We start from the raw sequence: 13690 nt of genomic DNA, 5'->3' as shown, positions 1-13690 counted from the left end.
AATAAGTATTTGTAATGGCAGATTACCTGTCCCTGCAATTCTGAGCTATATACTTACTCAGCACTCTTGGTCCTTGGTTTATGAGTAAGTGAGGAAGTTGGGAGTTTCTGCACAAATGACTCATATCGAGGAGGACTCCTAATACGCTTTTCCCCCATCTGATTGTGGATCGTGGAATTAACCTGCATGCGTAATGCATCTTCCCAAGATTACAGCAAGAATTGGTTCCGCTTGCTGTAGGAGACAGGATGAGTTACTACTGAGTGTAAGTTCAGTGATGCGTTGCCTCAAAAAGCAAGTAGGATTGCTGTTGGGAACCTCTAACTGGCCACCCTGACACCTTGCTTAAAGTGTAATATTGACTATTCCTGTTGATTGATTTTGAAGGAAATTGTAAAAGTCTGACTGGTAAGACTTGGATATGATGTTATCTTGCTGCTACTAGACAAGCCTTTTGCTATCCATTTGGTCAGCTTCATTTCGGGTAGGTGTATGGCGATAGTAAACAGGAATGGAGGCGTGGAGGATAGCAGTAAATGGTTTATAAGTCTGAACCTTGTTCTTTTGACTCTGATGCCAAGATCATCAATGTTAATACTGTGTTCCACTGAGCTCTGAGTCTGCGTAAGTGTCTGGAATAACTGTTTCTTTGTGTAGCTGTTGTAACTTCACTAGGTGATGCTGGAAGAATTTTAACTTTATCTTTTAAACTTGCTACTGCAAATTGGTTAGAGAATCTCACAATTTTCTGTTGGGAGAGCAGAAATAAAATGTTTCCATTGCATAGCTACTGAAGGTTTATTTAATATTATGCAAGAGCCCAAAAACAGAAGGAAAAAAAACAAAACAAAGAGTGTGTTCTCTTCTGTAGGCAGAGTTTATTTTACTTGCTTGTCCTAAATTTCAGCCTGGAGTTGGAAGTTATAAGCAGTGACTGTGGGAACTACTCTACCCTAGCACTGGTCAGGTCTCCTAAACAGCGTTTGTTTTCTGCAACATTACAGATCAATGCTTAGAATGTTTCTACTTTCATTTCTTGTTCAAAGACTTGATTCAAGGTGGGTGAAGAATCTGTTTCTTAGGCAGTACTGACACTATGCATCGTTGCTCCAGAGCAGTACTAAATACTTGGGGTATTTTTTACTTGTATCTGACTCTTTCCGAAGTAACAACCTTGGGAAATTTTAAGAGTCTGGAATAGCTAGGGATGTAAACTTATCTAACTCCTAATACCCCAATTTATACAAGTCTACTAATGTTTATCTACACTACACTGAGCCTTTTGGTTAACGTTAAGCATTTTAAGAAAGGTCAGTATATAAATCCAGTTTACTGTGTGCATTAATGCAGGTTGATAAGAATTAGCACCGTTTTCTTTAAAGGAACTATTTCACGTTCTCTTAATTTGCTTATGCTAGTTGGGTGTCTTGCACTGTCTATCTGCCATTGTAAATGAATGCTATTGCTAGAAAAAATGTGTTAAGATGATTTGTGGTGGCAGGAAAGAATCAGTATTAACCAATTTTTCCTGTTTCTTCCTTGAGAAGCACTTGGGTTTTTTTATTTTGTAAGTACCCTTTTGACCTATAAAGAATGGTAAGGCAGATGCAGACGTTGTTCTAGAAGTTTAGGCGTAGTTTTTGTGGGTAATGCCTGAAGTCAGCAACACAGTGTTTATTCTCCATTTTCCTTTTTCACTGTTCCTTGGGAAGAGGAAATGAAAGCAGCTTAAAGAGTCTGTATCATTTGCTTGAGATGTGTAAGTTGTTACTACGTGTATTTTTTTTAATGCCCAGTATAATCCATAATTCTAACAAAATAAGGGAAATATTTCTATAAAACCACTGAGCAATTACTGCATGTTTCATCAGTAATATTGGAGACATTTTCCTCAGTTTCACTTACACACAAGTTCATACAGAAGGTCAGCTTTGCCTTTTGTCCAAGGAGCTGCTATACTTATTTATATATGTTTGTTAGTCAAGATTGTATCACATTTTTAATATATTCAATGAATATATGCTGAATATCATGATTGCTTTCTGCAAATATTTTTTCTCTTATCTTTAAAGCTGAAAAACCCTTGGACCTTCAGTGGAACAAAATGCTAGTGAGGGGAGATAATTATGAAAATAATTGTTCTTCCTTGGGATACCTGATCTTTATTCATATGATACGTATTTGCATATCTCACCAATAACCATTGTTTCTCAGCACACATCTTAGGTGAGCAGAGGGCACTGACAGCTGCAAGAGAATAACGTGAGGTTCTTTTCTCCCTTCACATTTCCTCAGATGAATTTTAAGTGATGGTTTTTATAATTCTGACATTTTCTGTCAGAAATAGGTTTCATAGCTTTATTTTTAGACATGATTTTTAGAGATATTTTAGAGATGGATTAGTTTTAGAACAGTTAAGAAACCCCTAATGCTCTAATTGGAGAACTGCATCTTGGACAAGGAGATATATTACAGAGGCATAAAAATTGTATTTGCAAAACTGCTTTTTAATTAAGGTTTTTCACAATACAAGCAAATACATTTTTCAGTACAGTTGTGTATTAGTAAATATTATTTTTTTTAATAGTCCCACGGAGGCAGAATGGGTTTGTCTGTTAAAGGGTGAAAATGTAGCTGTCTGCAGCTTTCCCACAGAGTTAAAATTAATTGGGCCAAAGCTGATTTAACTTTTGTTTACTCAGTACAGGGGACTCTCAAATTATCCATGATGTGGACTAACTTTTCATAAGAAGTGGGTTGTGGGCATCTGCTTACCTCTTTTTAGGTCTTTTAGCAATTCTTCAGCCTCTCAGTCCTGGTCATATAACATGTCTGTGGGTTCAGCAGTAATTGGTAACGTGGAAAAAGCAGTATTAGAAGAGGATTTTTGCACTTAAAGTGCTGTGGTGGGAGCAAATATGCAGACCTGTGGGGAAAAGCCAACCTCCTGTGGAGTGCGGAGCACTGTAAACTGTCAGGCAGAAACCTTTGGGGCTAAACTTGTGCTAGGGATGTGGCTTAACAGGAGAGCTCCTTGCCAGCACCCACTTGCTCGCTCGTTGGAGCTGTGTTTGTGTGAGACGCAGGATACGGCCGCTGCTGCGTGGAAGTGCAAGGTATTTCAGATACACAAAACGCTGGGGTAATCAAGTAAGCCGCGATTAAGCAAGCTGCATAGTAAATAGTATGAAAGAGCTACTTGGCATTCAAGGAGGGAAAGAATCAAGGCAGCGTGGATGGAGCTAATACACAGAGGAAAGATTCGGAGGCAGCACTGGGCAGAACATTAAGGGTAGATCTACTCAAACAAATTACACCATGTGGAAAGAGAATTTCCCACTCGGCTGCCTGGGGACACGCAGTCTTTCCATGCCGAGAGTTAAGAAAGGGATCTTCTCTGCTTGCAAGTGGGAACGTTTGCATTTGGAACTACTAGGAGCATTTTGGTCCCCGTGTGCTTCACTGCTGTACTTAAGTCCGTTACCTGCCTGTCCCTTTTAAAAGTACGACTGTGCTGTGAAGATTGGGAAGAATATTGTACACACGGTGTATGCTGTTGCCGTAGGAGTGGTGGGTTTACAGCTGGTTGGTTTTTCTCTTGAGTTTTTCTGTGCCAGTTAGCAGCCGTACACCATCTTAATGATATAGCACCACTTAATGATAGAACAGCAATAACATGTCCTAATGGTGTGCTTCCCAACCATGACATGATACTGCAGGTACTATTCAGTGACAGAAGTTTGTGATTTTTCTGTCAAAAGATTGCTATAAAAATTATCGTAAAGAAGCATTTTTATGGGCAAAGAAATGTACAGCAAAAAGTCAGAAATAATTGGAAGGTGCAGGGAAGTAACCAAGACCATTTACCGACCATTTACCCATTTAGTGATGGAGGAAATAACAGGCTGTAATGAGCCAGGAGAGCTTCTCCGTAGGAAAATCACTGAATACTCCATTGCTTCTGTGGGCTAACTGCTGGGACGTGAGGGTACCACTGTAATCAAAGAGTTTGTGTGCAGTTACTTTTTGGGGTAATCTACAGGTACTCTTTCAAGTCAGTTGCATACGTTTTCTCTTCCTGAATGTATTTTTTTAGATAAGTGATAAACTTTGAGTCTTCTTTATCTTGCACTTTTATTTATTAGTGCAATGACCCAGTGAAGAAACAGAACAGATGCTGACCGGCAGTGTTGTTAAGCAAAGTTCGTGGGTATATATGCAAACCAAACATCTCATTTTTAAATGATTCTCCAGTTTTTAGTAGGACAACCACTGAAGTGGAAGCTGGAAAAAGCCATGACAGACAGTGCGCATCTAATAATTTGATCTGCACTCCTCCTCCTGAAACCTGAGCCTTTCAGGTAGTAGGAAGAGCATTTCTGGAAGGTGACCAGAGGGTGTTCTTGACAGCACCCAGTCCACAGGACTTCTTACTCTCTCAAAACCTAAAATAGTTGAGCATGTCCTGCTGTGATTATGTCTACAAACAAGATTCTGGCTCATCTAAAGCTCAATGCTTAAAGGTTTTCTTCCCTATTAAATGTACTAAAATGGTACGGTTTTATTAATTTAGTGGGAAAATTACTTTAAGTGGCTATTAGCAGACACATATCTGAGTGTTTAGATAAAGACGGCAGCCATGTCATCACAGTGTGTGGAGTTTATATGTTTAAATCACAGAATTCAGGACGAGGTGAAAAAATCAAGGTTTGCTGTTAATTTCTTATCTGGAGGATTTAAAAGGAAGGAATTAAAACTCGTATTAAATAGTACATCTCATGCTGCGTTTACAGTACAACTCATACTGTAGAATGTGCTACCTTTAAATAACCCAAATCTCTCTTAAGATCCCTGTATTCTTTAATTCAAGTTGCTGTTAATGAGCCGTGTCTGTTTCAGTTATTAAATCACAGAAAAAAATCTTGATTAATTTGACTTTTATTGGTTATTTGTATTTCTTCTGTGGTTTTTGGCCTTCACATTTTAGGTATTTAAAAAAAAACCGAAAAACAAAAAACAAAAAACAAACAAACAAAAAACCAAAACCAGGATAAAAGGATGATTCCTGCCTATCCTGAGCAGCATCTGAGTACCAGGAAATAGCAAGGAGGGGGAGCATCATGCTCAGCAAGGTAGATTCAGCCCGTTTTGCTGTCTAATGTCTGACTGAAGTGACTAAGTATGTTTGTGGCCCTCAGGGAGGGTAAAAACGGCTTCACAAATAACTCACACAGAACAACCCCAGTAACGTCAGATGCAGTCAGGAGGGAGGACTGGATCTATTCCTACAACTCAATACACAGTTAATGAGCAAAACTTTTGATTTGCAACTCTTGTGTCCTTTTACTTTAAAAGCCTTGATCAAAATCATGCATCCATGAACTGAACTGTGTTTCCTCTGAGGAGGTTATCTGAGCAGCAGATTTCCAGCATATATGAATGATGATACAGTTCTCTCAGCTAATGAATATTCTAGCTTTCCAGATACTTGGAGGATTAAGTCATAGTGCTGGCAGTAGTATAAATTTCTGGCTTGGAGGCTTGTGCTCTTTGAGAGGCACTTAGCTTGCATAATCTGCTGATGTGTTCAAAAGTGCAATGTAAAATTATTCTCTAATGGGGAATGTTTTAGGAGGCATTTTTTGTATTTCTGTTGAATGCCAAGTTTCTCCATTTCCTTTTTTGCTTCTTCATTGTTCATATAGAGACGTTAACACAGTACATTTGAAATAAGACAAATTTCCAATTTCCTTTTTTTATTAAACTGTAATTAACATACTGTCTTTATGGCATTTGGCTGTTAACAGCATTAAAGGGAAAGAACTTTCCCTCTTCAGTGGAAAGTAAAAACAAAACCAAAAACTCAGTCTTTTGAGGAGAAAGGATATATATTGTGTTGTAAAAGTTTAGCTGAAGTATTATGTTGTTTTCTGTTTGGTTGGAAAATATGTTGTTGGCATTTTGTGCTGTTCTCTTTGGGAAATACATCTCAATTTCCAGGAAACATATAATCACACAGAGAATAAGCAGCTTTGTGTGTGTGATCATATATCAGAAAGAAAATCTCAAATGTTATACAGAATCCTAGAGGAAAGTGCCCAGCAGGAGTGAGGGGAAGTGTGGGCTTGCTTGGTATCGAACTCCTTGGTAAAGGATGCTAATGGAGTATGCCTGAATGTGGATCCCTGCCCACTTGATTATGGTCATACCTAAACAGATAATGTACAAAATACTGGATTTTCTTTGGCAGTTTTTCTCTGGTTTGGTAATCCTGAAAGCTGTGTGAGTAGCTCAGCTTTCCTAGTGTACTGGTCGTTCCAAAAATGTCTGTGAACTCCCTTGCAGAATCTTGTGCTTCCTTTGGAGAACTTGTATTCACATGATAAACTTGAAGTACAGTTTTGCAATTTAGTCATGCTGACTAAATACTGGCAAATTCCTTGAACGTTGTTGAGGAAGTGGGAGCTGAGGGCTAGTCGGGGGCTCAGACGTGCAGAAGGCATCCAGTGCTCTGTCTAGTGACACAGAGCCAGGACTGGTGTATGGCTTGGCTCCAGGGTGTATTACCCCAGGCAAGAAGAGGTGTAGTTTCATCCCTTTCACCTAATTTTTTTTTTTTCCTCTCACATAGAGGGGATTGTGTTATTAAATTGCGGAGGGGGGGCAGGAACCCCTACTTACTCCCCTGTGTCAACAACAACAAAAAAGCTTCCTAATTAGTCTTAAAGCATGCATGCGTAGAGTAAAAACATGGTTTGCCTCCTATCTATTATTTTGGACATGCTTCCATTTCATAATGTGATTTGATATTTAATGAATTGTTTACTCACCTAGAGCTTCATAAGGATCTGGCTAGCCAGCCCTATTTATTAATCCTTCCATGTTGTTGCAGTTGCTACTTAGCAAATTATATCAGCTTATGCTATTAGAAATAATGAACAAAGCCTCTGGGCTTCAGGCAGTGTTTCTTCTCTTGTATGTTTTTAAAGTCTGATGTTTGAGTTTGACATTAATGAAGAGGATTCATCTGTGCTTTTGTTTCAAACTTGATTTTGGTAATGGTGAAGAACAGTGTGCCTACAGTGCTTTTATCTACTCTTTAGTCCTGTGCATTCAAAGAGGAAGGAGAACTCAAGAGCTTAAAAAAAAAAAAAAAAGTATTTAAATGGCTATTTCTTATGCACTTCTAAAGAAAAAGCAGCTGACAGTACTTCCCCCCTTCCCTCCCCAAGTAGTAGCTGTGGAATATCAAAAAAGCTAACTTTGTTGCTCCAAATGTTCTTTTTCCCTTTCCAAAAAAAGGACATTCAGTGTAATTTTTTTTTTATCATGCAGCATATGCTGCGTAACAGCCTGTCTATTTCAGAGTCCAAAATTTCCTCAACTTACTGATCTTTTAGCGTAAAACCCAGATTTGTCTTCCACAATGCTCTTGAAACAACTTTAAGAACAGTCAGCTGTTGTTATTGAGCTAATCATATGTTATCATATCCTCAAATAAAGTGGGCTGCATGTCTTCTGAAAAACCCATAAAATCAGGTCAGCTTGAGCTCTGGCTTGCCTGCTATCTGCATTCCCTCAAGCTTCTCAGGAGGTTGCGCTGCCAAGATGGAAAGAGATGGCCTGTTCAGGAAAAGGTTTCTGATGCTTGTATTTTGAAAAGTTTCTCATCATAATGATAGGGAAAGCATCAGTAATTTTGATTGAGAGTGATGGGGAAATGTCAACAATTTATACAGCAGCCATAAATTCAGGCAGTTTTGAGACTGCTGAGCGTGCAAAAAAGGCGTGGAAACTCGGAATTATCTGTGTTTCTGGCCGAGTGGGATGAAACCAAGGAACATCTCTTGCTACATGGCTTATCTAGATGGATTTTCTCCAGACTATTGCAACACAAACAGCAACAGATCTTATTATGTCATTGTTTCTGTTTCTAGCCTTGTCCTAACCCAACAAAAGCAGAAGTATCTGAAAGAAAATACTGGGTAGGGAAAGAAGGAAATGGTAACTACATTTTTTCCAAGTTAGGTTTGTAGGGCTCTGTGAACGACTCTACATGTACTATTTAAAAAAAGACAAAGTAAACCCCTAAACTCACAATCATTTATACTAGAATTTAATGTATAGAATTGTCATTTTGAAATCATGAACTGGAAAAAAAATCCATTTGACAATAAATTTTAACAGCAAGTAAGTTGAATTGGGGTGCTAAATTTCTTGTCATCTTTTCTCACTTTTCATAGTCCTGTTGTGTAATTATTTAAAATCAATTTATGAAGATAACACTGGTTTAGAAAATTTACCGCAGAAGTTGCAGCTGATTGGGCTGTTGGACTATTTTAAAGATGCTCTTTTCACGCTTGACTTCCTGAAAATAACTGTTTTGTTAAGTATTACCTAATGAATATATTTTTCTTTCATAAGCATATAGTCCTGCAGTTGTAATATTAAGGTTTATTTTTACTTTGTTTGTGAAATCTTCTCCATAAAATAGCGTATGTTGCTGAGAAGCTTCATGTTTCATATTACCATTCTTGGATTCTATACAGAGATGAATCAAATTAATAACTGGATTAAATTAAATTATTCATAGGAAATAGTTGTACATTAATGGCTAAACCTAAATGACAAATGGCTAAACCTAAATAAAAGTGAGAGTGACGCTGATGCAGGAGCAGTACTTTTGGAGAATTCTCCTTTTCCTGCAGGGACCTACATGCAATGCATGAGTCTAGCCCATATTTTTTTTTTTTTAATTATTTTTTTTTTTTGACAACACTTTCAAACCCTCTGTGGATTTTAAGCTTTCCAGGCAGCACCTGCAGATAACGTTTCTTGCCATCTCTGGCAGCTGTGAGCATTGAGCATCGTGATGTGTAGCGACGTGCTGTTGGTTTTAAGTACATTTTTCAGGCTTTAGCTGGGTAGCCATAGTGCAATAGTCAGTAGTGCCTAGGGAAGTCCAGCTGATAAAAAATGCTGTGGTGTATGTTCTTGATAAGGTTGATAACAGAAAATTATCATAAGCCTCTTCTGAACTTGACTTCATTTTTAGACTGACTTCTTCCCACAGAACATCAAATAGAGGCCAGGGATTGCAACAGAACCTGCTAGAATTCTCTGTAGAATTGTCGGTGTGCAGTGTTAGACAGTAATTAGCATCATTATTACTGCGGTCCAGTAAAATGTCCTGCAGCGTAGGTATTGTTTCTTCTTTCTTGCAGATGGGATTATTTTGATCATCAGCTGAAAGAATACCTGTAAAGGGGGTTCTTCAAGAACCATAGCCAACCTGTCCACTTCGTGTGAGTTTTTCTGTAACATAAGCATGAAGCAGCATACTTGGGAACAATAAAAACACAACATGCACATGAGCAATTTAGATTGTGTTTAGATTAGAACAATGTGCACAGAAGGATGCTAATCACACTTCCAGTATTTCTACTTGCAGGATTTCTTGTATTATCGCCATGAAAGTAGCATAATCACCTTTGTAGGTGATTGTTCCTTCCTTCCAAAGAGGAAGGAAGTCCCTGTTCATGCCTGTGAAAGTGCTCTGGGGGCAATAAGTTGGGCAATAGTTTGTTGCTGTCTTTCTCGAATGCCTTGTCCATTGCCAGAATGGAGGACAGGAAACCCTCGTGTCAAAAAAGAGACCTGCAAGTTGGAAATCATCTATATTTTTGCATCTTGAAAAAAATTTACGGCTGCATCTTTTAGGCAAGAACACCGATTGGTCAGCTGCATGTGGTGCTGGCTACCAGCGCTGGTGCTCCCCAAAGCATTTGTGTGGCCCTGGGAGCAGCTGCAGCAAGGAGCTAAGCAGAAAGCAGGCGCTGCGTGCCAACCAGGGCATTTCTGTGAGACGGCGCCGAAGAGCTGTGAGCTGCGTGTGCAGCTTTATGTCCCTTTGCAAAATGTTTTACAGGCTACTACAAGGAAATCAGAGGCTCAAATCAGCAGGGGAGTTTTCTCGTTTGTATTTCTCTTGGCTATATCATCCTGTATCAGCGATGGAACAGTCTGTGCTCTGTTTGGGCCCGTTCGTTTTTCAGTCTCTTCAGAGCTCTGTTGTTGGCCAGCGTCAGTGTTTCCTCCAGATGATCCACTGCTTTGATGTTACTTCCCGCTTTGTGTAAAAGTCACAACTGTGTCTTTGTTTCTGGATGGTGTTAGGGTGACTTGCCCTCGCTGTTTGTAACAAGGCAGAATTGCAGCTACAAAGGAACCCAGACAAGGAACACCTTGGTTGCAGCGTGAGCCCCCGACAGCTGCTGTGCGCTGTTGGAAGGAGAGAAATGACGGGATTTACTCTTTGTCCCTCGTATCTGTGTGAAGATTTTTAATCTAGTTGAATTTTGTGCTAGCAAATCTTGATAAAGCCCTCAGGAATATTTAAGATTCTAATTTATTTTGAAGATTTCTTTCAAACTGCATGTTACAAACACGTCCATGTGACATCTGATATTTGTTCATCCAGCAGATGTTGACAGCGATGATGTGAATGAAGATGTTTCAATTTTCCCCTGCCTCTCGCTCCATGTGTATTATAGTTGATAGTAACACTGTTTATTTTCTTTCCGTATTAAGTAGTCAAAAACTCTAAATTTTAAAGCTTCATGGAAATTACTGTGGATTTTGTAGAATCTATCCCAGGTAGCATAGATTGTGGTTTTATCTTGCAACAGGGCAGATCGGGGATCCTTGACAAAAGAAATGTTGTGCTGGACAGCATCTGATGGCCAACTCTGAATCAGTGTGGCTATCACCACGTACTTCGTATAGAATAATGTTACTAGAAGATTTTTTTCCCCTAGCTTTTTTTTTAGATAACACGTAACTTTGAAACTGTTTGAAATGCTGAACCTGTAATTTAGACTTGCAGGATTTTTGGAGTTCGTTTCTCAGTTTTTCCACCATTTGGTTTGGATAAAATCACACCCTTTAGGGAAAGCAGTTTGGCTTTAATACTTCATAGCAGCAATACAGATTGTGTGAGTAGATTGTAAAATCTCCTGCAATTCTTAGCTGGTGTTTTATAGCATTTTTAGTTCTTGACAGATACTGCTTTTAAAACTAGAGACGGCACTTGGTTCCATCGCTGCTGAAATAGTCGTGGACACCAGAGAGGGACTCGTCTGAAATGCAACAAGTAAAACGTATGTGTTGCTTTCAGCGTTTTTACTTTTCAAATGTGACAAAATTTTGGATGGATGTATTAAGCAGGGATTTTGAGGCACTTTGTTGAATTAAATTAATCACTTTCATCAAGTTTCCCTGCCAAAACCAGTTTTAGTGGGGTACGGTTTTATTTACAATAGTACAGCTGATTCTCGTCAGCTACCTCACTGTACCTCATAGCATAGACAAGGACTGGAAAATGTATCTGAGGAGCAAATCCACACCCTCCTTTCTCAATTAACCTCCCTGCATGACAGAATAGTCTACAATGTATAGTGAGATTTTGCATGAAGCCATTTAAAATCTCTACTTCTGTGAAAAAACCATAATGTATAAGGGTAGAGAAACTTGGCGAGAACAGGTAGTTTGTTCTGTGAAAGTAAGCTGTTGAGTTTGTTGTGGGCTTTTTTTAAGCTATTAAATGGAAAGGCAAAAAGGTATCTTCTGGTTTTCACAGTGACCTTGGACTAAGCATATTTGAACACCATCAGAAATTCTGGGATACTGGTGTTTTCTCCCAACTGTTTAATTGCTTCTGTGTAGCATTTCTGAGTGAGTGTTTGTGATTGCACTGAAGCCAAGTACAATGAAACTAAAACAAATAACCATATTTAAAACTAAGAAGCAGAGTTGAAAACGGGGCCTTCAAATGTATTTGGCCATCAGAAATGAGGAAGATTGTGGAATTATTCAAAATGCATATGCAGTGTACCTGTGTCTATTACATCTGTTAATTTGGAGTTAAAGTAGTAAACGCCAAAGCCTTGTGTTCTGTTTCAGGACTAACGTTGGCTTGAGTCAGATGCTGTGAGTGAAATCAGTGCAATTGTTAGTTTAGCTTTGTGCTTTCCAATTTTCTGTTAGCGTAGTCCCAGACTTACTGGAAATTGTGACTCCTAGCTGGGGCTGTTCCTTCCAGCCAGAATCATCCTGCAGTCCTGTGATTCTGTCAAATAAACTTTCCAGTGGGAGCTGCATGCTGAGTGACCCAGCTTGTTTCCACCTATGGCCTAATTGGGTCTTAAAGCTGTTTCCCCAGGGGTGACTGATGATGCAATCTGCTTTCTTTTACATCCGTATTGAGTACAAATGATATGTGATCTGGTGTTGGCAATTCATGTAGCTGGTCACTTGGCGGTAGTTCTGAATGTAGTGAGCAAAAGGTCTCTTTGGCAGCTAAAATACATTCCTTATTAAAACTCTTGATGAACGTTGCATTTACATTGCATTTGTGAAAGTGAGGTATCTGATGGTATTTGTTAATTTTTACAAAAGCTGTCTCTTTTTCTGTCTTTGGGAGGTCATCCTAATTTCCAGCCTCATCAAACAGTGCTCCAAGCTGCAATACCCAGTGGATTAATGGGGGAGGGCTGTTACTTTATCGTGAGCCTGGGTGACCATCTGTGCGAATGTGAATTATAGTCGTGGCTTTCAGTTCTTCACTGGGACAGGCAGTGGTGCCAAGTAATCCTAAACCTGCTTTCTAACTTTGTCTTACCGTACAGAAAAGAAGGTAGGGGAACAGTCAGTTAATAAAAACTAGCTCAATAAATGTTAGAGTCGTAAAATTTTTCTATTTATGGAGAATGGTCTCCACGCAGGGAGATTGCGTGATGTGCAAATAATGGTGTCAGGAGCTATATGCTGTCTTGCTGCAAAGACTGATTTCACAGACTTTTATCCAAATGGCTGCTCTGGGCCTTAAGAGATGTAACAGGAATGTTAATTGCTTCTCAGGTCGATGTCTTTACATTAAAAAAAATGCAAGCATATGCAGGTTTGCTTGAAGTGTTCTTCCTAGTGCTGCTTGACTGAGCTGGTTAACAATCCACAGTCAAAATGCCAGCTCAGCCCCGTTTCAATTCTTTATTGTTTTTCATCATCTCTTCCTGTTACTTTGTTAACTCTTTTCTCCTGCTCCCTCCTTCCCTGCATCCCTCATTCTCTGATTGCACTAGCATTCCCTTGTTTTCTCTTACCCTTCGAATAAGTAATTTTTGCATCGCGAAACAATATTGACATAAAAGCTACGGGACTGACTAGCTCCATTGCTGAAGGTGCTGCGAACTGTAAACAGAAATCTGCTCTAAGTTCAGGAGCTCTTAAGAATGAGGGAAGACTGTAGTGAAACATCACTTTGCTGACTTAGAAATTACAGGTGTGTTGGATTCTTGCAATTCCTGATGGTTTAGACCAGGTGACACAGTAGCGCTGGAGTTTTTTCTACCTCTCCCTCTTCCCTTTGCCTGGTACGTGCAGGTGTGGAGGCTCACAGTTTGAACCACGAGCTCTGCGATGCTTCTAGGATTAGTACACTGCCACCTGAAAGCAGTGCTCGAGTAGCATGTGTTATCATACTTGTTTCAGTTTGGTGGTGGGATTTGGAACGCACATTGTTTTCCGTGTTAAGTATGAAAAATAAAATGCACGCTTATCCAGTGAATTCTCTAGGTTTCAGAAATTTCTCTAAGTGTGCATTTATCTAAGTGAGGAACTAAGTGTAAACTTG

General features: G+C 39.2%; 1 protein-coding gene across 3 annotated transcripts in view; it reads left to right on the top strand.

The window, feature by feature from the left end:
• Positions 1–13690, top strand: part of PRKCD (protein kinase C delta) — a 67883-nt gene that overhangs the window by 21992 nt on the left and 32201 nt on the right. The window contains exon 2 of one of the 3 annotated variants that reach the window (XM_080386258.1): positions 9225–9305. The exons of the other annotated variants lie outside the window; for them this stretch is intronic. The gene's annotated coding sequence lies outside the window, so the exon portion shown is untranslated. The remainder of the gene's footprint in view (positions 1–9224; positions 9306–13690) is intronic. 3 annotated transcript variants of the gene reach the window in all.

This window comes from Falco punctatus, assembly GCF_963210335.1.
Source record: "Falco punctatus genome assembly, chromosome: 4".
In the NCBI taxonomy this organism is placed as follows: domain Eukaryota; kingdom Metazoa; phylum Chordata; class Aves; order Falconiformes; family Falconidae; genus Falco; species Falco punctatus.
Note: the sequence above shows the minus strand (reverse complement) of the source record. Positions and strands in the feature narration are given on the sequence as shown.